This window comes from Micromys minutus, assembly GCF_963924665.1.
Source record: "Micromys minutus genome assembly, chromosome: 27".
Classification (NCBI taxonomy): domain Eukaryota; kingdom Metazoa; phylum Chordata; class Mammalia; order Rodentia; family Muridae; genus Micromys; species Micromys minutus.
Genome location: NC_137962.1, coordinates 17,284,943 through 17,308,236, shown reverse-complemented (window position 1 = coordinate 17,308,236; position 23,294 = coordinate 17,284,943). Strand labels below are relative to the sequence as shown.

Sequence of the window (23,294 nt, the reverse complement as noted above, 5' to 3'; positions counted from 1 at the left end):
TTGAAACCTAACTCAGCAAAAGTCAGTTAGAATTACTTTATATAGTTAGCCACCATAAGATTGGACCTGAGCCAGATAACCAGCAGGTTTTCCTGCACCTTTGTACAAGCTTTTACATTTTTTACACCTGGGATACACCCCAAAATAAAAGTAATGCCTGCAATAATAAAAGAAGCCACTAGATGACAAACAGCTTAGTCAAAGAGAGTGGGGACTGAAAAGTACAAGAAACTACAGAGTACAGTATAAAATGAACCAAACAGTACTGGGATTGAAGTAGGTTTGTAATTTTCCAATATACTTTTACATCCTATTAGGTAAAAACAAGAATATGGTCAGTTCTGATGCATAAAAATGGTATTCAAGAAAAATTAAGGCAATAAACAAAGCCCCCTTTATTTAGGGATTTATCAAGGTGATCAAGATTTTGAGCCGACTTTCTGTCCTAGCCAAATGTCAAATTCTAGCCAATATTCTTGAAATGGCATCAAGAGCACCATATGATTAGGAATAAGACTTGTATTTTGTGTGGTGTTCAAATAAAATTTAAGTTCCAAAGACCTCAATAAAACTGATTATTTTTATGGCTGAATTGGTTGGGTCACTGGCATCTTGATTGGGAAGAAAAGACAAGAATTACACATGCCAACTCATTCAGTGACACAGCTGTCAGCAGTCTGTAGGCAGTAAAGAGTCAAGGCACACAGTAAAACTGACATCAGGTCATGAAAACATGTGAACAAAGAGAGAATAATTTAATAATGACCAGCAAACAAAAGCCAAAGTCAGAGGCCATTATTAAGTGCAAGTTCTGTGATTCGCAGTGCCTGTCAAGGTTATTGTGGTGAGCACAGGATTCAAAGTGAGCAGCTACAGAAGCAAGTCAGCGATAGACAGGAAGATGGTTTGCCTTGTAATCATTTCCACTTTGACAAGTATTGTATGATTGTATTCTGACTACATTGGAGGCATTAGTTGCTTATGCTGTGTCTGGAGGATTAATTCATTTCATTAAAATTACACTAATCTTTCCCTGGTTCTTGTTATACCTCTTATTTTTAAAAAGCCCAATGCCCACGACTCCTCCAAGTGCCTTCCTTGGCTCCTCACATTGGTGGGAGTCTGACATTTCATTCCTGGGTAAAACTTGCATTCTCTCTATGCCCACTCATGTGTACACATACTTAAATATCACAGATGTGAGATAAAGAACTCCAAAGCATCTGTATCAGTTTGACCTTTGATGACTGTTAATTGACTGGGCCCTGAGTACCCAGGTAAAGCACTTCATGGCGAGGAAACCTTTTGTCATCTCAAATACCCACCTTACAAGCAAAGGACCCTGTTGACACTTATATGTAAACTTTATCAGGACAATTTGGCTCCAAAAAACCAAATAGTTCCTCTTTTCATGGTAAGATAATGCTCTGTGTTCCTACTTCCTTAGCATAAGACAAAGAAACTATCCCAGATGTGGTTACCCAGAAACTCCCAGACATTTAAAACTCCACAACCCCTTCCCTGAAACCATAAACTATGAATATGACACTACTGTTTGGGCAGTGTTGAGATTTTGGGACTTAAACACTATAAAAACCCACAAATGCAGAAAAGTCTTGTTTAGTCAGGGACCCTGGGAATAGAGATGCAATACCACTGACAGGATATGGGACATATCAATCACTGCATAGGAAGAACCTGTAGGGTCTTCGGTCCAGGTTATAATGTAACCCTTACCACCTCCACCTTGTGGTTCCTGAAATTTTACCAAGGCTCCCCAAATATAATAAAACTAACATAGCAGCTTATTGGAAACCAACACTGGTAACTTTCCTGGAGTCGACATATGAAGTTTTAGATTACCTGGTGTTTGCTAAAATTTTTCTGGTTTTCCATACAAGTCTTGTGCAGTTATTCAGAACGAACCATTTTAATAGGTGGCCAACACCTTGCTTCTACCTCAGCTCCTGCTTTAAAGTTCCTACTCTGTTATGGTCCCTGTCCTGACTTGCTTCTGGTGAGGAACAGCAATATGGAAGTCTAAACCAAATACAAGCTTTACTCCATACCTCAGTGTTATTTATCTTAATGTCTCCAATTTGAACCAGCATAAGGCAAGGCCTTGATGCATTCTCAACAGCTGGGAGAAAGTGTGTGTTGGGTTTCACACCCAGTAAAAGCTGCTGAGGTGCCTAAACCACATGTCAAAGCAGACTTGGCCTCCATGGTCTTCCAGCATCCCTCAGTCCCTACTTGTTGCAAGGTGTGGCTGCCACATCCCAATTTATGAACATTCCAACCCAGCGGCTGTGTTTCCCTTCTTCCAAAAGCTCTTTTCTATACAATCCAGGCATTTTGGTCTCTCTTTTACCTCAGTTCTCTCTCTCTCTCTCTCTCTCTCTCTCTCTCTCTCTCTCTCTCTCTCTCTCTCTCTCTCTCTCTCTCCTTTCTCTTCTCTTTCTCCCTATGATTGGGCCCCATGCCCATTTCTCCAGTGATTTTCCTGGCCTCATTCCATAGGACTGGTCAACCTACCTGAGAGCTACCCACAGATAAAACTGCTTGTTGGTTTGTTTGTTTTCTTATTTCAGCATGCATTGGTTTATTTCACAGGCAGAGAAAACCTGTTAGTAACCTGCACAGTTGAAAACATTCAACCTGAAACTGCAGTGAAGGCTTGAAATGATTGACATTTGTGGTAGTGTGTATTAAATACCCCCATAAGCTAATGCATTTAAACACATGATCTCCGGTTGGTGGTGCTGATCAGGGAACTTATGGAACCTTTACGATATGGAGCTTTGAAGGATAAAGTGAATCACAGTGTGTAGATTTGGAGAGTTTATAGCCTTGCCTCATTTCTCCTGCTTTCGAGAGACAGAGAGAGAAAAAGAGAGAGAGAGCTAAAGTGAGAGGAGAAAGGGAGGGAGGGGGAGGGATGCAGAGAGGGAAAGGGGAAGGAGGGAAAGAGGGAGTGAGGGAGAGAAAAAAAAGCGTAGAGGCTGACCTTAAGCAAGTGAAGAGGGAGGTAAATTGGGTGAAGTTTCAACCAAATATGTTTTAGACTACCTTGAAATTCTCTCCTGTCCTTGTGGCATTCCACACTCAGTCCCCACCACTTCATCATACAGTGGCCATGGAGCCCTCCTAGAACTCCAGATCTATTTTGGATTTCACACTCACCCTGTGCTGGGCTTGATTTCAGGGTCATGTCTATGTTAAGTATTAATGTCTGTCACCTGACTGAGTGTGTTGATGCAGATTTAGGCAGCACTAGCCATCAAAGGCTGGACTGAAAGACAGAATATGGATGGATACCTGAGGCAGTGGGGCAGCTAAGGAGCAGGGACCAGGCTTTGGTGAAGCAAGAGTTTACTGAATCTGACGAGGGAAATGAAGCCATGATATGTACATTGGAGCATTTTGAGGCGGTTGGATGCACCTTGCATGAGTGGAGCAACATCGAAGTGTATGAGTGTGCAAATGAGTAAGTGTAGTCTCTCTCTCTCTCTCTCTCTTTCTCTCTTTCTCTCTCTCTCTCTCTCTCTCTCTCTAAGAGTGTGTGTGTGTGTGTGTGTGTGTGTGTGTGTGTGTGTGTGTGTGTGTAGGTTACAGGTCTGTTGTATACAGATTGAAAAAAATCTCATAGATACCACCAGGACACACCACTCCAATGTAAGCACATGAGGATCTTTCTTCAAGCTCGAGCTGGGCCACCAACCTTTCTGATGAAACAGGAATGGGAGTGAACCTCCAGATCTAGATAAAGGGGGTTTATAGAGGAAAGAATGGAGGAAGGAAAGTCCAAGCCTAGGAATTTCTACAGGGTAAATTTATGATGTTCTTTATGGTAATTAGATACAACGAATGATTAAATCATAAGAAGGTAGCCTACATTAATAGGAGCACCTTAACCTGGGAAAGACTTATGTTTTCTTAGCCCAATCTGTTGTTATCAGCCACCTGCAGCTGCTCGGTCCATTTTGCATCTGCCAAGGGTAGTTTGGGATTTTCCTCAGACCTCAAGGTAGTGGGCCATGTCTCTAGGGACAAGTGAACTTAGAATCAAGTCTTAGGAACAAAATGGAGTTCACTGTGCTACCTCAGTCCCTAAATTCCCCCCTGTACTATTTGCTTTGGTGGCCAACCTGTAGCTTCTGGAGTTCTGAATTGTTTGGCTAATGTGTTGATAGTGATATCTCATTACCATTAGATGCATAGCCCACAATCTCTGTTTTATATTGTAAAAGATTGATGGTGATACATAATCTAAAGACAAGGAGAAGAAAAACAATAATTAAAGGTTGCCTGTGGGTAGAAATGAGTTGTTAACCAAGGGAAGGAATCAACTCTCTGTGCTATGCACACTGTGGTTTTCACAAATGCAGTGTCAAGAATCCAATAATACAGTGTACAGAATTGTTTCCTAGCCACCCATTCTCCTATCCTTCCCACCTTCCCATCCCTGCAGCCCAGGAACTGCATGCTGGACTACATGTGGCTCTGGCTCATCTGATGCCCAGGGCTGCAGGGTTCAGCTGGATCTTCTCATATAGTCTGCCTGGTTCCAATCACTCACATCTTCCAGCATCTACACTGCAGCCTCATCTCTATCAGATTCTTTATTCACAAAGAAAACAGGTGGCTTTCCTTTCCCCACCAATGTGGATTAATACAGGATTCATCTCTGGGTGAAGGGAAACACTGTCAGATTCCAGTCAGTTTTACTAACATTGTAAAGTAAAAATCAATGTTTATTATCCAACATGAATCCTTACTTCCAATGACATCACTGAATTGAGTGGTACATGCCTCTGATTCCAGTACTCCAGAGGCTGAGACAGGAGGATCATACATCATACATCTAAGGTCATCCTGGGCCACACAGCAAGTTCAAGTCAGCCTGGGGACATAACCAAATCTTGTCTTGAAAGAAAAACTAGAAAACAAAAAACAACATAAACACATACAAGGCTGCAGCTCTAGATCTGTGATATTATGCACAGGATGTGAGCTTCAATCCCCAGTTCTGTCACAAAAAGGAAACAAACAAACACATAAACACCAAAATAACTCCAAAGAAACAATATCTTGGTTAGGGTTTTACTGTGGACAAACACTATGACAGAGGTAACTCTTAGAAGGACAAGATTTAATTGTCTCTACCTTACAGGTTCAGAGGTTCAGTTTATTATCTTCAAGACAGAAGCACTGCAGCCTTCAGACAGACGTGGGCTAGAGGAGCTTAGAGTTCCACCCGTTATTCCTAAGGCAGAAGGAGAAGACTGACTTCCAGGCATCTAGTGTGAGGGTCTTATATCCCACACCCATAATGACACACCTACTCCAATAAGGCCACACCTCCTAATAGTGCCACACTCTTGGCCAGGCTTATACAAACCACCACAAACAAGAACACACTACTGAAGAAAATTCAAAGCAGCTTTTTACCTTCAAATTTTGCAGCCTCAATTGTTGAAGCCCTGAGTCCCTAGTGTCCCGACTGTATTGCCACGAGTCTTTTAATGAAGCTGAACTAAGACAAAATGGGGCCATTAGAGCAGATCCAAACAGGAAAGGTGTCATATAAGAAGAGATCAGAGAGGATTCGGCTTGGTGAAGCCGTGCTCTTCCGGGAAAATGGCGACTCCCGCTCGCGCTCCAGAGTCGCCGCGCCTGGTCCTGCCATGGGCCCCGCGGGGGAACCCTGCCCGCCGCGCCAGCCGTAGCCCGTGCACAACGCGCTCGCTGCCCCGCGGCTTCGAACCCCCAGCTCCCGAGGACTTGGGGGTGGGGGCAGAGTTCGGCGGAGCTGCGGGGGAGGTTGAGGCGCCAGGAGAGACTTTTGCACAACGAAAAATTCATTTGCAAATTGCCCGACAAAGGTTTAAAAAAAAAAAAAAAAAACCTCAGACTCCATTGCCAAACTGAAAGCTGCCATTTCAGAACGTGAAGTGGTTAGAGGGAGAAGTAAATCGTTTCGTCCTGTTAGTGTAGACTGTAAGCTAAAGCACAAAGCAACCACTAGAGTTGATACCGACATAGACAAGGCCCAGGATTCTAACCTGATGCTTGATACTTCATCATTAGTTCCTGAATGTTCCTCAGTAAATAGTAAATCATCTAAAGCAACCTCAGAAACACAGAGACCTACACATCTCACTCACAGAGGCAATGGAGAGACTTTGGAGGCTGGCTGCAGTGAACACCAGCCCAGCTGCCCATAGGAGAGCCCGGGCACCCTCATCTGAAGTTAGTATCTCCCCCAGCACTCAAGTCAAGTGGAAGAGGTTTCCAGCAACGTCGACAGCCTGTTTATCGATAAGTTGCAAAGGATCACAATTGCAGACCAGAGTGAACCCTCAGAAGAAAACACCAGCACTGAGAACTTGGCAGGACTGCAGAGAAGCCTCATTATATGAAAGTGCTAGAAATGAGAGCCAGGAGCCCAGTGCCCACCTCTCATAAGTTTAAGGGCAATGTGTTACCCACACAACAAAATGACTCACCAAGTCTCCTTCTTCCTCAGAAGAGCGGTGACACAGGGCTAGGCAGCATCTCGATGATGTCACAGCAGCGCGACTCCTTCCACGCCACCACCTGCCTGCACGGCTGCTCTCCATACAAGAGTCGCTGGCCCTGCAGAAAGAGCAGAAGCAGAATTATGAGGAGATGCAGGCCAAGCTCGCAGCACAGAAACTAGCCGAGAGACTGAATATTAAAATGCACAGCTACAATCCAGAAGGGGAGTCTTCAGGGAAATAGTGAGAAGTGAGGGACAAAGACGATGCCCAGTCCTCGGATGAATGCTGAAGATGATGCTGGGAGATCCCGAGAGTTACTGCTGAGTTCTCACCGTCTCATCGAACTTCCTAACAAGTATCAAGACCAGTGTCAGACCTTGTTGAGGAACAGCATTTTTTAAAGTTACACAAAGATAGCTACAAAATAAGAACCCAGTTTGTCTTTCAGAAGATGACCTTCACATGCTTGAACAGTTTAATATTTGAACATTGTGTTTGGCCGTATTGTGTTACAGTTTTTTCAGTATATTGTACATCGGACTGATATTTTAGTGTGAGTAGAGCACACGTTTTCTTTCTTTAAGATAAATGCTTTTTTCCTTATTCGTACTCTTATCAGATAGCATTGCTTACACCCCTTCTGGTGAAACACTTTGTTATCCCAGACACCTAAAGTGACTTAGGAAGGCCTGGTCCCTCGCTCAAGATATAAAGGGAGCAGTCTAAAGAATGGTGCGCATGCTGCATGGACATGTTCCTGAGATGCTGGATGTGAAATAATGCGGAAGACATTCTGACAGTACAAGTGTATCTGCTTCTCCTGCCTTCTCTGGGGGCGGCTGCAGTCTTCCTATGGTGAGGATAAGGAGCACTGCTGCAGTCTTCCTATGGTGAGGATGAGGAGCACTGCTGCAGTCTTCCTATGGTGAGGATGAGGAGCACTGCTGCAGTCTTCCTATGGTGAGGATGAGGAGCACTGCTGCAGTCTTCCTATGGTGAGGATGAGGAGCACTGCTGCAGTCTTCCTATGGTGAGGATGAGGAGCACTGCTGCAGTCTTCCTATGGTGAGGATGAGGAGCACTGCTGCAGTCTTCCTATGGTGAGGATGAGGAGCACTACTGCAGTCTTCCTATGGTGAGGATGAGGAGCACTGCTGCAGTCTTCCTATGGTGAGGATGAGGAGCACTGCTGCAGTCTTCCTATGGTGAGGATGAGGAGCACTTTGAAGAGGTGCTGGGTCGGGGAGGGTCTTCTGAGCTGGTGTGGGAGCTGCTCCTGGCTCCCCTCGGCTCGAACTCATTGCTGTCTTGGTTGATAGGTCCCTGTACAGGACACTCATGTTTGGTAAGAAAACCAATGTTTTTCTAAGAGTTACAGTTGAATTGTCAGTATATTGCTTTTTTTTCTTATTAGACCCAAAGAGGTGTTTGTAGGCTGCAGAAACCTCAGTTATGTATGTACACATTTGTGTTGTTTAAAATGATTATATGATTGTTTTCAGCAAAGATAACAATGTTTTCAAAAAGCCTTCGTCTATTATGTGGAACTTGTAAAGGAGAAATAAAATACCAATCAGAGCAGGAGAAAAAAAAAAGATCAGAGAAAGGAAGTGTGCAGGGATAAGCATCTGAAGACTGTGAGAAGGTGCCACCTGCTGGCCAAGGAGAGGAACAAGCTCTGCACACAAGGCTCTCAGGTTTTTGCCTCTAACCCTCTGCAACCCACTCTGGCCTTGAAGATGGGGTTCTTCAGTGCTGGGACCACAGGTGTGTCCTCCACGCCCTGGTCTCCACACCCTCTATTAAATGATTTCCTGGGAAAAAAAACCATGGGGGTGGAGGGGATCAGCCAAATTGCAGGATGTGAGGTCAACACCCAATGCCAGTGAGGTGTTTTATAGACTACCAGTGAAGAGCAAGACCAAGGGAAGGGAACACTTTCTTTTACAACAACCTAAAGAGGAAGCAGACACCTAGGAATAAGTTTAAACAAAGTGGCACAAGCCTGGGACATTAAAAATTTAAAAGAAATGAGGGCAGGTCTTAAATAAATGGAGGGTACTCCAGGCTTAAAAACAGGAAGGGTTTTAATTATTTCTTTATTAATTATTAATTTATCATATATTAATTGCACATGTTTACATCACATGTGACAGGTACATGTGTGGAGGTCAGAAGACAACTTACAGGAGTTCTCCTTCTACTGTGTGGATCCCAGTGCTCAAACTCAGATTGTCAGGTGGAGGGTGGAAGGTGAATAGACAGGAGAGAAGGAACGGAGGGAGGAGAGGGAGTGAAGGAAAAAGGCAAGGAGCTGCATCTACTGAGATTCATGGGAAATTGAAAGTCATGGGATTTGGGGTGGGGGGCAAGCCTGTAATCTCTGTCTCTGGAGGCAGGGGCAGGAGGATCAGAAATTCAAGAGCATCCTCAAATTCTTAACGAGTTCCTGAATTACTTGACATCTGGTCTCAAACAAAACAAAACTAGTGTAATACAAAGAGACAGACAGGAGCAAGCAGGGTCTAGAAGCACACACTCAAAGCACACACTCATGTACGTGCTCAGGTGAATTTTAACAGTAGTGCCACATCTGTCTGAGGCAAGAAGAATAGTGCTTGCACAGCTGGTGCTGGGACAGCTGTTTAACCTTATCTCACACACCACAACAATAAAATAATACAAAATAAAACTAAAAAAATAAAATCAACCCAAATGGATCCAGTTTCTTTCACCTCAAGAGCTAAGCAGTAAATCAATGACAAATTTGTTGGCTTTTCAGCCAGCCTGCTCCTCCCTCAGGTTTTCAGCTTTTGTGCTCCTTTGTTTCAGATAAAGCCCTTCAAAAAATCAACAGAGAACCAGCACTAAGTGCCTGCCCTCCCTCAACCAGAACCTAACCTTGCTGGCTTTCATGCTAAATTATGCCTCTAGGGGCGCTCCTCTCTGCAGTTGAATTTAGGATTGATGCTGGGCCCCTTCTGGCTCAGCCTCCAAAATATAAGTCTCTCCCTTACCCTCCTGCTTTGTTTAGAAAAAAAAATGAGCTTTGGGACCTTCATTTCCTCTTTTTCTGGCATATTTGAACCATGTTGTCTGTCTTGCTTTTGGTTTGCTCGAAGGCCTCTGTAAGGCTTGGAGAGCCTCTGATGTGGTGGGGTCAATTGTGGTAGGCAGATATGCCATAACATCATGATTGCAGAGAGTCTGAAACATGCTTCAGGCACACCAGAGGGAACCTGCTAGTTTCAATACTGGTAGGAACCAGCTGAGTCACCTGATTACCAGGTTTCCGAACCCCTGGAGGGGACAATCTGTGTATTGATTATCTTTCTCTGTTCTTGGACTTCAGCAAGAGCTGACCTAGTCTTGGAATAACCTGGTTTCTGCACCTTAGGCAGGGGTGAACTGCCTGTGTGTGTTGACTGTCTTTATCTGTGATCTTGGTTGTGGACCGACATTATTTTTGGACATGGGACAGACTGATTCTACCCTGTTAAACATCCTAGTTGACCACTTGAGGGAAGTTATGGAAATAGAAGAAAACTTGTCAGTAGTAGTAAATAATGGCAGATTGGTTCATCTCTGCTCCTCAGAATGGCCCACCTTCAGAGTAGCGTGACTACCCATAGGGACCTTCAAATTGCAGGTATTCAAAGCAGTAGAAGCAAGACTCTTTAGGCCAGGATCCCTTGGGCAAACCAGACCAAGATTCCTATACAAGTACATGGAAGGATCTAGTGGAGGACCTCCACTGACTTGGATAAAAGACTTTTTGTCTCTGAGATACTTGCAGGTCCTGGTCATGAAGAAGAAGAACCCCATAGAGACCAATGAGTCTGTAAAAAAAGAACATCCTCCATGACCCTTCTACAGGGGATCTGCTACTAATGGATCTCCACCCTCTTAACCCCCCTGCCACGGCCCCAGTTTCCACTGCCCCTCATCAAGGGTCATATATGGCTGCCCTCAAGATGGAAGAAGCCTGACAGAAGGTCACCTAACAGGTCCAGACCAGTTTTAATAAGAACCTGGGGATTCAAGACCACAGGAGACACCTACTAGAACCCCTCCTTCTCTTAGGTCTTGATCACGGTAAAAAGAAATTACATGAGTGGGGGCCCTTCTAGGGGTACTGAGGGTATTGGAACACACCCTGTGCAAATGCCACTGAAGAGGAAAAAGTTGTCAAAGGACACTGATTCCTTGCCCTAGGGTCCTCTCCTCTGCAGGTAATTGCACCCAGAACTTTCTTGAGATTTGAGTTCCCAGAATAACCACAGAAGGTCCCAATGACCTCTGTGGAATGTTTCAATGCCCTAGGTGTGCCCCAGGTGTATGATTCATGTGACACATGGTTTAACTGATAAAAAAAATGTATGACTCTTCCCCTTTGAATTTCCTTATTCTCCCCCTGTCCTCCCTTTTGTGGTTTTTGCCTTTATAAGCCCGTCACAAGTTCAGGCCGGGATCGAACTCCTCTACTCCTGTGTGGTGTATGAGTCTCGACCCCAGCATGCTGGCCTGAGATCTCGCTCTGTTTCACTTTCAATAAAATTCCTCGTGCGATTGCAGCAAGTCTGGTCTTGGTGCCCGCCTCTCCTGAGATTTGAGTGAGGGTCTCCCTTCGGAGGTCTTTCATTTGGGGGCTCGTCCAGGATTTGTGCGACCACCCAGGGGTCCTAGACCTACTTGGAGGTAAGGATTTTCTTTCCCTTCTTTCCTCGTTGTCCTGTTGTGATTCTGTGTTTGTAGATTGTTCAGAGATCTGGTGCGATCGCAGTTCCATTTTCACAAACGCTCTAACCGAGTCTGCTCTTCAGAGGAGGAGCGGAGTGGATGGGGATAGACGTATCCAGGTGTCTGCCATTTGTTCACCCTGGGAGACGTCCCAGGAGGACAGGGGGAGGACCAGGGACGCCTGGTGGACCCCCACGGGGAAAGTCGGAAGATAAGTTTTTCTCCTTGACGATCTGTGTCAGAGGGCCAATTCTAGACCATCTGACTCTTTTCAGGATTTCGGGTTGACTCGAGGTCGGCAACTGACTTTGTCTCTCTGTTTTGTAGTATTTGTGATTGTTTTTCTTGTGTGTGTGTCAGAACTAGAAATGGGCCAGACCGTGACGACCCCACTAACACTGACTTTGGACCATTGGACGGACGTTAAGACAAGGGCTCATAATCTTTCTGTTGAAGTTAGGAAAGGACTGTGGTAGACTTTCTGCTCCTCTGAATGGCCGAGTTTTGGCGTAGGATGGCCTTCAGAGGGAACTTTTAATCTATCTCTCATCTCCGCTTCAAGCGAATTGTTTCTCAGGCTTCAGGGGGACACCCTGGTCAGGTTCCATACATCATCGTGTGGGAGGACCTGGTCCAAAACCCGCCACTCTGGGTGAGACCCAGGACAGCAGGGGCAGAAACGGCGACGGTGGCCGTGGTCACGAAACCAAAAGTACCTCATCCAGACAAGCCGGCAGACGCTCCATCGGCCCCCACGCAGATTTATCCTGAAACTGATGATGGTTCCTTTCTCCTCGACCACCTTCCACCCCCATATCCTCAACCAGTTTCTCATGCAAGTCCCCCACAGGTGCCAACTCCCACTGACTCCCAGACAACCTCTGAAACAGGACCGGCAGCTGGGACCCGAAGCCGCCGGGGTCGCAGTCCAGAGGGAAATGGCGCGGGGCTTGGCTCTGCTATTGCCCTACCATTACGGGCTTATGGACCCGCCCCAGCTCCGGGAGAACTAGTCCCACTACAGTATTGGCCGTTTTCATCAGCTGATATGTATAACTGGAAAACTAACCACCGCTCTTTTTCAGAGAACCCCTCGGGCCTGACGGGACTCCTTGAGTCCCTGATGTTTTCTCATCAGCCCACTTGGGACGACTGCCAGCAGCTTTTGCAGGTCCTCTTTACTACGGAAGAGAGGGAGAGGATCCTCCTGGAAGCTAGAAAAAATGTTCCAGGACCAGATGGGACCCCCACCAATCTCCCTAATCTTATAGATGCAGCTTTTCCCTTGATCCGCCCTGACTGGGATTACAACTCTGCAGAAGGTAGGGAGTGTCTCAAGGTCTACCACCGGGCTCTAGTGGCAGGTCTCAAGGGAGCCGCAAGGCGACCCACGAATTTGGCTAAGGTAAGAGAAGTCCTGCAAGGTCTGGTGGAGCCACCCTCTGCCTTTTTAGAGTGCTTGATGGAGGCTTACAGGAGATATACCCCATTTGATCCCTCCTCAGAGGGACAGCAGGCGGCTGTAGCCATGGCTTTTATAGGACAGTCGGCCTCTGATATCAAGAAGAAGTTACAAAGATTAGAGGGGCTTCAAGATTATACTTTACAGGATTTAGTAAGAGAAGCAGAGAAAGTGTATCATAAGAGAGAGACTGAGGAAGAGAAGCAAGAAAGAGAAGAGATAGAGACAGAAGAAAGAGAGAATTGGTGTGATTGCCACCAAGAGAGGAATCTGACTAGGATTTTGGCCACAGTAGTAGGTGGAGAAAGGTTAGAGAAAGGACAGTCAGGGTACCTGGGCAACAGGGCAAGAAGACCCCCGGGCGGACAGAGACCACAACTTGAAAAGGACTAGTGCGCCTACTGTAAGGAAAAAGGGTATTGGGCCAGAGAATTCCCCCGAAAGAAACAAAAGGACCTCAAGGTGCTGGCCCTTAAAGAAGATTAGGGGGGTCAGGGCTCGATCCTCCTCCCCAAGCCCAGGGTAACTCTCTCTGTGGTGGGGAACCCTGTTGATTTCTTAGTGGATACCGGGGCTGAACACTCGGTCTTGACTGAACCATTAGGACAATTAGGATCAAAAAGAACTCTGGTCATGGGAGCCACTGGTAGTAAACTTTACCCCTGGACAACACAAAGAAGCTTAAAAATAGGAAAGAGCCAAGTGACTCACTCTTTCCTTGTGATCCCTGAGTGCCCTGCACCTCTTCTGGGAAGGGACTTGTTGACCAAACTAAAGGCTCAGGTCCAGTTCACCTCAGAGGGGCCGGAAGTCACCTGGGGGGAGGCACCTATAGCATGTTTGGTTCTGAATCTAGAAGAAGAGTATCGCCTCCATGAACCCAAGACTGGAAATTTGCCCTCTAAGGAATGGTTGGTAGCTTTTCCAGGAGTTTGGGCAGAGCAAGCAGGAATGGGACTAGCCAAACGGGTGCCGCCAGTTGTGGTCGAATTAAAAGCAGCCACCACCCCCATCTCAGTCAGGCAGTACCCCATGACTCAGGAAGCTAAAGAAGGCATTCAACCACACATCCAGAGGCTATTACAACAAGGCATACTGATTCCTTGCCAGTCCCCCTGGAATACCCCCCTCTGGCCAGTACGTAAGCCTGGAACCAATGACTATCGACCTGTCCAGTACTTGAGAGAGGTCAGCAAGCGGGTACTGGACATCCACCCGACAGTGCCCAACCCCTACAATTTACTGAGTTCCCTGCCGCCAGACCAGTCTTGGTACACTGTTCTAGATTTAAAAGATGCCTTTTTCTGCCTCAGACTACATCCAAGTAGCCAACTCCTCTTTGCCTTCGAATGGTGGGATCCCGAAGGAGGACACACCAGTCAACTGACCTGGACCAGGCTTCTGCAAGGATTCAAGAACTCTCCAACTCTCTTCGATGAAGCTCTCCACCGTGACCTTGCGCCCTTTAGGGCATGGAACCCCCAAATCTCTCTTTTGCAGTATGTAGATGATTTGCTGCTTGCAGCCTCAACCTGGGAACTGTGCCTTGATGGGACCAAAAAGCTTCTAAAAGAATTGGGTGAGTTGGGGTACCGGGTGTCCGCAAAGAAGGCTCAATTATGCCGTCCAGAAGTTACCTACCTGGGATACACCCTCCGGGAAGGAAAGCGGTGGCTCACTGAAGCCCGAAAGAAAACTGTGATGCAGATCTCTACCCCCACCACTCCACGACAAGTACGTGAGTTTCTGGGAACGGCGGGCTTTTGCAGACTCTGGATACCGGGATTTGCCACTTTGGCGGCCCCTTTGTACCCCCTGACCAGAGACAAAGTCTCATTTACATGGAAAGAAGAACATCAAAAAGCCTTTGATAATATAAAGACTGCCCTGCTCTCAGCCCCTGCTTTGGCTCTGCCAGACCTGACCAAAACTTTCACTTTATATGTTGATGAACGGGCTGGAGTGGCTCGGGGAGTCCTGATGCAGGCCCTGGGTCCTTGGAAGCGGCCGGTGGTCTACTTGTCAAAAAAACTAGACCCCGTTGCCAGCGGTTGGCCCTCTTGTCAGAAAGCCATTGCCGCAGTAGCCCTGCTCGTCAAAGACGCTGACAAGCTTACCCTGAGTCAACATGTGACTATAATCGCCACCCATGCCTTAGAAAGTATTGTACGGCAGCCTCCCCGACCGCTGGATGACAAACGCTCGAATGACTCATTACCAGAGCCTGTTACTAACTGATCAAATAACTTTTGCTCCCCCTGCTATCCTCAACCCTGCCACCCTACTCCCCGAAGCAGGTGACTCTACTCCTGTGCACTGATGCGCTGATGTCCTGGCCGAGGAGACTGGAGTCAGAAAGGACCTGACTGATCAACCTTGGCCAGGCATGCCTAGCTGGTATACGGATGGCAGCAGCTTCGTGGTGGAAGGAAAAAGAAGAGCAGGAGCAGCAGTGGTAGATGGGAAGCAGGTACTATGGACCTGCAGTCTCCCAGAGGGGACGTCTGCTCAAAAAGCTGAACTTTTGGCACTAATTCAAGCTCTGCGCCTGGCAGAAGGTAAGGCTATCAACATCTATACTGACAGCTGCTATGCCTTTGCCACCGCCCACATTCATGGGGCCATCTATAGGCAGAGGGGCCTGCTGACATCAGCAGGGAGAGACATTAAAAACAAAGAAGAAATACTGGCTCTTCTAGAAGCCAAACACCTACCCAAGAAATTGGCCATTGTCCATTGCTTAGGACATCAAAAGGGGACTGACCCAGCTACACAGGGAAACCAGATGGCAGATCAGGCAGCCAAACAAGCCGCCCATGGAACCGCGGTGCTAATAGAAGAAACCAGAGGTTATCCACCAGAGCCCCCTGAGCTCCCACACAAAGACTGTGCCCTGACTGAAGATGGGTGAATTGTCTTACCGGCTAAAGAAGGGCAAGACTATGTAAAAAGATTACATCAACTAACTCACCTCGGAACTGAAAAACTTAAACGACTAATTAAAAGTTCCAAATACTATGTTCAAGACCTACATACCATAACAAAACAGGTAGTAGAGACATGTCAAGCCTGTACTTTGACCAATGCCGCCCGACCGTTCAAGGAACCTGGAAAGAGAATGAGGGGAGATCGACAGGGAGTTTATTGGGAAATAGACTTTACTGAAATTAAGCCGGGAAAGTACGGTAATAAATATCTTCTAGTTTTTATAGACACATTTTCAGGATGGGTAGAAGCCTTTCCCACAAGATCTGAAACTGCTCAGGTGGTGACCAAGAAGATACTAGAAAAATTCTGCCCAGGTTCGGGATTCCCAAGGTAATCGGGTCGGACAACGGCCCAGCTTTTGTTGCCCAGGTAAGTCAAGAGTTGGCCACCCAGCTGGGGACTAATTGGAAATTACATTGTGCTTACAGACCCCAGAGCTCAGAACAGGTAGAAAGAATGAATAGAACTCTAAAAGAGACCCTTACTAAATTAGCTATTGAGACTGGCAGCAAAGACTGGGTGACCCTCCTCCCCTTTGCGCTTCTTAGAGTCCGAAACTCACCGGGGCGTTTCGGCCTTACCCCTTATGAAATCCTATATGGGGGACCGCCCCCCTTAACGGAGTCATGCGGGATATTGGATCCTAGCACTAACTCCCCCTCCTCCTCTGTTCTATTTACCCACTTAAAGGCCTTAGAAGTTATTAAAACACAGATCTGGAGTCGAATCAAAGAAGCCTACACTCCAGGAACCACCGCAGTGCTCTACAGGTTCCAGGTCGGAGACTCAGTCCTGGTCAGACGACATTGCGCTGGCACGCTTGAGCCCCGGTGGAAGGGACCCTACCTGGTGCTGTTAACTACCCCCTCGGCAGTCAAGGTCGACGGGATTGCTGCTTGGGTCCATGCCTCCCATGTAAAGAAGACACCCAGTCAAGGCAAAGATAACCATGAAGACAATTGGACAGTGGCAGCCGGTGACAGTCCTTTTAAGCTGCGCCTTTGTCATAGCCCCAACCTTGGCTAATAACCCCCATGCCCCTCAAAAATTAACCTGGGAAGTGCTTAATGAAGAGGGCGACGTCGTGTGGTCAACAACCGCAGTGCAACCCCTTGGACTTGGTGGCCTGATCTTGCACCTGATGTCTGTAAGTTAGCAGTCGGCTCTATGGCCTGGGATCTTTCCAGTTACACCAATTTAGAAAAGCCACCCCCAGAAGAACAGTGTGTCCCTCATGGCATAGGGAGCACATTGGAGTGTTCAGGACAGTTTTTCCAAGCCAACCTTCAGGCAGCAGACTTCTATGTCTGCCCCGGACAGGGACACACCAGGGAAATGAAGAGACGGTGTGGAGGGACCTCAGACTATTTTTGTAGTAAATGGGGATGTGAGACCATGGGAGAAGCCTACTGGAACCCTTCCTCCGCTTGGGATCTAATTATAGTTAAAAAGGGTCATAAGCCAGGGGAGCCAGAAAAAGGGGAAAGAGATCCATCCAAATACCCGGCTTATAGGACTGGGTGTGCCTCTGAAAGCTCGGGTAGCCCTCAGGGACTGTGCAAAGACAGTTATTGTAACCCTCTAAATATCAGCTTCACCCCACAGGGAAAACAAGATCGTCAGTGGGTAAGAGGAAACCATTGGGGATGGAGAGTCTATACTGGCAGAGGGGACCCTGGATTCGTTTTTGCTATTAAGATAAAAATAGAGAGTCTTCCCACACGACCCGTAGGCCCCAATTTGGTGCTTGATAACCCTGTACCCAGGCCTGAGAGACCTCCTCGTCTCACTCTGTCACCAAAGGAAGACTCGTATCCCCTTTTGACCACACCCTCCTATCTCCCTATGAGAACTGAGGACCGCCTGTTCAATCTGCTTGATAGTGCATTTGTTGTTTTAAACCTCACTAACCCTGCCACTACTCAGTCCTGCTGGCTGTGTTTTGCTTCCAATCCCCCTGAAGGAATAGCTCAGCTACAAAGCTATAATGTTACTTCTGACCACTCACGCTGCCCCTGGGGAAGCCAACGAAAGTTGACCCTGTCTGCAGTGTCAGGAACTGGACTATGCATAGGAAGAGTACCTACCAGACACCAGCCCCTCTGTAATGTAACTATCTCCAACCTGACAGCAGGCCCAGATAAATACCTAGTACCCCCTCCCGATACCTGGTGGGCTTGTGGCACCAGCCTGACCCCCTGCCTTCATACTTCACTATTTAACAGTACTAAAGACTGTTATCAAATTTAACCTAAGGCTTTTTCCCAGCCCACCCTCATTCATATTTGGCTTCAGAATGAACTGTCTTCTACTGACTTTGAGGTAGAGCTGAATTTTTGTGTCAGTGGGTACAAAGTTTCCATAGTCTTCAAGGCCACTGTAACAGGTGTTACTGGGTAATCCCCAGAAATGCTCATGCACACATTCATACCAAGAGTAAAGTCAATTGAAATTTTATTTCGGCATCTGTGAACATATCCAGGTGTTGGGTTCCTAATTATGTCCCCGAGTGTCTAGAATATAGAGTTTGAGGCTGAAACCACATCCTGGCACCTCAGGCACAGGGGCATTAAAGAAGCAAGCAGTTTAAAGTAGAAGCTAAGATGATCGGTTAGCCACCTGGGGTGGGGAATGTTTCACACACACAGGCAGTTCTAATAAAGGATAGATGAGTTACTAGGACATCCTGACCTTTGTTTCCTAGCATAGAGAAGGGAAGTTTTCAATTGATTCGCGGTCACAGAGATCAGATTCTGGTTAAAGTCAGAAATAGCCTTAGCAAGCGTACAAGGTGGAGGAACCTCAGCACTGTCTTGTCCTGTCATACGGATGGATAGAGATACAGAGCAAGTGTTTCCTGAATCAAAATGGACTGGCTTCTGAGAAGCTCTAAGTCACATAGATAACAAAGAAACAAGTGTATGAAAATAGCCCCGAGGGTGTGAAGGGAAGAATCTGATGCTTATGTTTGGTCCTGAACCAGCACGAAGCACCAACTCTGTATTCATATGAAGGGCCCCTGCCAAGATGCTTCCCTATGACTGCTGAACCTCAGACTGGCTACACACTGTTAGATAACATGGTTAGAAGAAGCCCACTACCCCAATTTGGAGCCAAATTGTAACAAGCTTGCTTTTTATTGAGTGCCTGTGAGAGCTGGGCAGTGACTGCCTCCTGATGTGGTTAAGAGAGCAGTCCTGAGTCTGTGTCTTAGGTTTCTCCCCACCCCATCCCTCTTTTTTCTGAGACAGGGTTTCTCTGTGTAGCTCTGGATATCCTGAAAGTTACTCTACAGACCAGGTTGGTCTTGAACTCACAAAGTTCTACCTGTCTGTGCTTTCTGAGTGCTGGGATGTTTAGGAATAAACTCCTGAGTGGTTGCAAAATAGGTCTACTGAAGACAGTGGAGGAGTAACATCAAATCTGCAAAAGAAAAAGAAAAAACAACACAAACAAGAAAAGACTGAGGTTTTTATGTGATTCAGGGAGGTTAGGAAAGGTGGCCAAACCAAGTCCAGGTCATGGGGTGGGGCAGATCAGGTTCTAGAAAACAAAGTCAGACTGCTTTTGAACAATACAGCCTAAACATTTCCTGCCTTCAAAATGGAGTCAGGTGGGTTCCTCATTTCCTCCTCAACTTCTTCATCCCTATCACCTCCTTGACTATCTGTAATAATGTTAAGTGGCAGTTGACAAGTTCCCTGAAAAGATAAAAACCTTGTAAATAAAGTCTCAATTTCCCAGAGAAGCAGATTGCAAAAACAGGCTAATAACCATTGATTCTTCTTTGAGTGTCTGGGGACTGAGCTTGTTCCTTGAATTTTCACAAGACCTCACTGACTATAGTAAAACTAACATAGCAGCCAATCAGAAACCAACCCTTGCAACTTCTCTGACACCCACCAATAAAGTTTTAGATCTTAGCCCTTGCTAAAATTCTTTGAGTTTTTCATACAAGACTTGTGCCCTTTGTCTGGGTTTGCCATTTTAATAAGTAGCTGACACCCTGCACACAGACTTCTTGCTTTCTTGAAATAAAGTCCCTCTTGCCTGTTGCATATGTGAATGGTGGTCTTGGTGCGGCAATTTCAGACCTAATCCAGTGATTCTAGCGTTGTTTATCTGATGGTAACACTCTGGAGAATGCAGGACCTGATTATGATAACCAGTACAAATAATATTTGAGGGCAGAGAAAACCTATTAGTCACCTGCACGGTTGTAAACATTCAACCTGAAACTGCAGTGAAGACTTGAAATGATTGACATTTGTGGTAGTGTGGATTAAATATCCCCATAAGCTAATGCATTTAAACACTTGATCTTCAGTTGGCGGTGCTGTTTAGGGAGTTTATGGAACCTTTAGGACATGGAGCCTTGAAGGATAAAGTGAATCACAGTGTGTGGGTTTGGAGAGTTTATAGCCATGCCCCATCTCTCCTGCTTTCTCTGCTCCATGTTGAGATGGCTCAGATTTTGCCTTGTCTGCTGCTGGCTGTCAAGGATCTCCAGCATTATAGACTCTAACCCTTTGGAACCATAAATCCCAATAAATTCTTTCTTCCATAAGTCACTCCTGGTCATCATTCTGTTCTGCAGCAGGAAGTAATTGTTGTGTTTTATAAGAAGATCAGAAGACAGGGATATGTTTGATGGAGGCCCTGTATGGTGTGGGGAAAAGGGGTTCCTCTGTGAGCCCATGCTGAGGCATCCCGTCCCCCAGGAGGACCAGCTACAGGATGGTATAGTATAGAATAGAGTTTATTTAGGGCATGGGGAGGGGAGTTGAGGGAGCAGTGGAGACATAGAAAGGCAGATAGACAGACAAACAGAAAGAGGGAGAGAGAGGGAGAGAGAGAGAGAGAGAGAGAGGGAGGGAGGGAGGGAGGGAGGGAGAGAGAGAGAGAGAGAGAGAGAGAGAGAGAGAGAGAGAGAGAGAGAGAGAGAGAAGTTAAGGCCATCCAGGCACACTTGGAGAGAAGTAGGGAAGAGAGCCAGAACAAGAGAAGTGAGGAGGGGTCAAGCAGCCCCCCTTTGGAATGAGTCAGGCAAACCTGAAAGTTGCCAGGTAAGTGTGGGGCACTTATAACCTAGAAGAAATGCTAACCCTGTCCACACCCCTGGACAGCTACTCTAGCGCACTGCAGGGTTGGGGCTGCTCCCTACCCAAATCAGGCTTGGGCCTGCTCAACTCCATAGAGACACAAGCTGAGTCATGTTAAAACCAGTTAGGTTTCTGTTTCCCCACAAGAGAACTGTCTTCTTTTCACCAGACTATTGTCTTCTAAAATTCCATGTGATTGGCATCAGATAATCTACCTGATACACTTGGAAGCCCCTGACCCCACTCTGACCCTTCCTCCCCTATGCCTTTTCTCCTCTTCACCTGACTCAAGTATATAAGCTAATCCCTCCATGTCAATCAATAAAGGAGCTGTCCTCCAACACAGTGTCCCGAATCATTTATCCCCACCATTCTCACTACCATGCAACACCCTGCTCCCAGCCCCTCTGCATCATGAGACCACAGCCCATGGGGGAGGGGCAAGGGATTTGTATGATGATAAAGATGGACTACAAGAGGAGCTCAGAGCTATTTCAGGACCCAGCGAGTTTGCTGAATTCTATGACAGACTCAAGAAGATAAAGGACTTTCACCAGAAGCACCCAAATGAGATCTGTGTGCCAATATCTGTGGAATTTGAGGAGCTCCTGAAGGCTCGAGAGAACCCAAGATAAAGAGGGATATGGTTGCTCCCTTGATCATGACTGCTACCTCAGGTACATTAACCTGAAGGCATCTGAGAAGCTGTATTACATCGTTATTTGATATTCCTAAAGAAAGAAAGAATGCAAAGTATATGAGATACCTGGAGATGCTGCTGGAGTACCTGCAGGATTACACAGACAGACTGAAGCCCCTTCAGGATCAGAACGAGCTCTTTGGGAAGATTCAGACCGACTTTGAGAAGAAGTGAGATAACGGCACCGAAAGAGCAGTGCCCTGACTCATGTGGGCGCCCATCTTGATCTCTTCGCATTTTCCTCCCAGGAGGTGTTGGCATCCCTGGGCCTGGACAGGTTGAAACCGGCACTGTTGGCTTTAGGCCTGATGTATGGTGGGGCCCTAGAAAAACGAGCCCAGAGGCTCTTCAGCACCAAAGGAAAGTCCGTGGAGTCACTTGACAACTCTTTGTTTGCCAAAAATTCCAAGTCAAAGGGTACAAAAAGAGACACTGAGAGGAACAAAGACATTGCTTCCCTGGAAGCCCAGATCTATGAATACTTGGAGGTTCTTGGGGAACAGCGACAGTTCACTCATGAAAATGTGCAGTGCAAGCAAGCCAGGACAGGAGAGGAGCGGGAGGAAGAGGAACAGATCAGCGAGAGCAAAAGTGAGGACAAAGAGAATGAGATCATTTACAACCCCAAAAACCTGCCTCTGGGCTGGGACGACAAACCCATCCCCTACTGGCTGTATAAGCTCCACGGCCTGAATATCAACTACAACTGTGATATTTGTGTAAACTACACCTATTGGGGGGGGGGGGGGGGAAGGCCTTCCAGCAGCACTTGGCTGAATGGCGTCATGCTCATGGCATGAGGTGTGTGTGCATTCCAAACACTGCCCACTTTGCAAATGCGACACAGATTGAAGATGCTGCCACCTTGTGGGCCAAGCTGAAAGTGCAGAAGGTTTCAGAACGAGGGCAGCCTGACACGGAGGAAGAGTATGAAGACACCAGTGGAAATGTCATGAACAAGAAGACATACAATCTGAAAAGACAAGGACTGCTCTAGTGGTTGGCCATGCCTGGGCTTTCCTGAGAAACCTGAGAAAAAAAATTCCCAACCAAATGCTCTTAAAGATTTTTTGCTATGTAGTATCTATCTAAATTGTAGAAACAAGACATGCTGGCAGATTCCAGAATTGAGATGTCTTTTATCTTTGTTTTACATTAAAAGGATCTGTGGGAAAATAAAAAAAGAAAAAAATTTTGCTGTGTGACTGAAGGTGCTGAGAGTTGCATATATGTCTCTGGCTACTTAACAGGGGTCCTACATTCTCTGTGGAGAGGAATGGGCTTGGTTAATGTTTAACCTATTCAGTGTGACAATATCCAGGCCACTGGCTGAGCAGGAAGACAGGGGATAGGGTTGGGTGTGTTTTGTCTTGCATGTAGCCCTCTCTGCAGAGGGCCTGACTTCTCCAACACAAGCCTGGCAACATCTGGTACCTCTAATTCTAAGATTCTGCAAGGACACTGTTGTCCTCTCTCTTAAGAGTTAATTTAAGTGATCTGTCAGTAATTTGGTCAGGAGTCCACCACTAAGGGAATGTGACTCCCCAACAGTGGTGCTGGGAGAACCCCTAGTTTAAGACTTTTAGAGAAACAGTGAGCATCACTGGGATTATTTGGCCTTTTCCTACAAAGAGAATGTGATGGCCCCATGGCCCTTCTGGAGTAGGGATAACTTGGCCCAGGAGCCCTGGCAATGGAGTCAGAAGAGCAAACCAGAAACAGGTCTGTGATAATGGAGCGAACTTTCTATACTAAGAAGGGAGAATTGTCACCTCAGG

At 46.5% G+C, this 23,294-nt stretch overlaps 2 pseudogenes across 2 annotated transcripts; both read left to right on the top strand.

Annotated features, from left to right (window-relative positions):
- Positions 1-6,068: 6,068 nt before the first annotated feature.
- Positions 6,069-6,813, top strand: LOC308438195 (DNA-directed RNA polymerase II subunit GRINL1A-like; annotated as a pseudogene). The gene has a single exon. The product of its transcript is annotated as a DNA-directed RNA polymerase II subunit GRINL1A-like (transcript).
- Positions 6,814-15,112: 8,299 nt separating this feature from the next.
- LOC308438145 (splicing factor 3A subunit 3-like) lies at positions 15,113-22,513 on the top strand (annotated as a pseudogene). The gene is made up of 2 exons: positions 15,113-15,284; positions 21,219-22,513. The product of its transcript is annotated as a splicing factor 3A subunit 3-like (transcript).
- The last annotated feature ends 781 nt before the right edge of the window (positions 22,514-23,294 follow it).